Genomic DNA, 906 nt, shown 5'->3' on the forward strand with positions numbered 1-906 from the left:
ACCTTATGCCTAACCTTAACCACAACCTTATGCCTAACCTTAACCACAACCTTATGCCTAACCTTAACCACAACCTTATGCCTAACCTTAACCACCACTTTAATGATGTGAAATAGTGTTTTCCCAAAGTGATTTTAAGGAAAAGAGCAAACATGTGTAGATTGCGTCCAAACGGTTCTCATATGTCCTCAGTTTTCTGATGTCGTGATGTAGGAACGTGTTGGTGCCCGAAAACGTATGTTGACGATTTGTCACCTAGCGTAAAATGTTACGCTTTGGGAGTGAGAACGTGTTGCTGTGATCTGTCTGTACCTGTCTGTGATCTGTCTGCGATCTGTCAATGACATTGGAGATGATGGAGGTATGACCCCCCCTGTAGCATCTGTCTCAGTACCAGCAGCTGTATCATGTTTAATTCACTGGAGGAGATGTTTTAACCTGTGTTCTCATGTGAAATCAGTCTCTAAGTGCAGCAGGTCAGGATGAAGCTCTGATGTTAAATGGTCATCTTTTCCATTAAAGGATGGAAGAATTTGTGAACATGCGTTATGGAATTTCATTAAATTACACAAAGCAGACTGTGTGTTGGGTCTGTGTTTCCACAAGCCCCGCTAGTTTAGAGACTTATTCCTCATGAAGAACAAAAGACATAACAGAACACCTTCAACCGTTTTTTCACTTGCTAACGAGGAAGTTTTGGGTCAGAACCAGCTCTTGGAGCTCACGCTCCTCACCTGACTCCAGCCCAAATCCTTCAAAGAGCAGCTTCCTCGCAGCTATTTATTGACAAACTGTTACAATGTCATGGTCTCCGTGCCTGCCCGTCGGGCTCCACAAGGATACATGTGTTGTTTGGTTCTGTCTCTCTCTCTGTCTCTGTCTCTCTGTCTCTCTCTCTCTCTCTCT

Source organism: Haplochromis burtoni, unplaced genomic scaffold (assembly GCF_018398535.1).
Source record: "Haplochromis burtoni strain Fernald_Lab_line unplaced genomic scaffold, NCSU_Asbu1 Contig_488, whole genome shotgun sequence".
NCBI classification, from domain to species: domain Eukaryota; kingdom Metazoa; phylum Chordata; class Actinopteri; order Cichliformes; family Cichlidae; genus Haplochromis; species Haplochromis burtoni.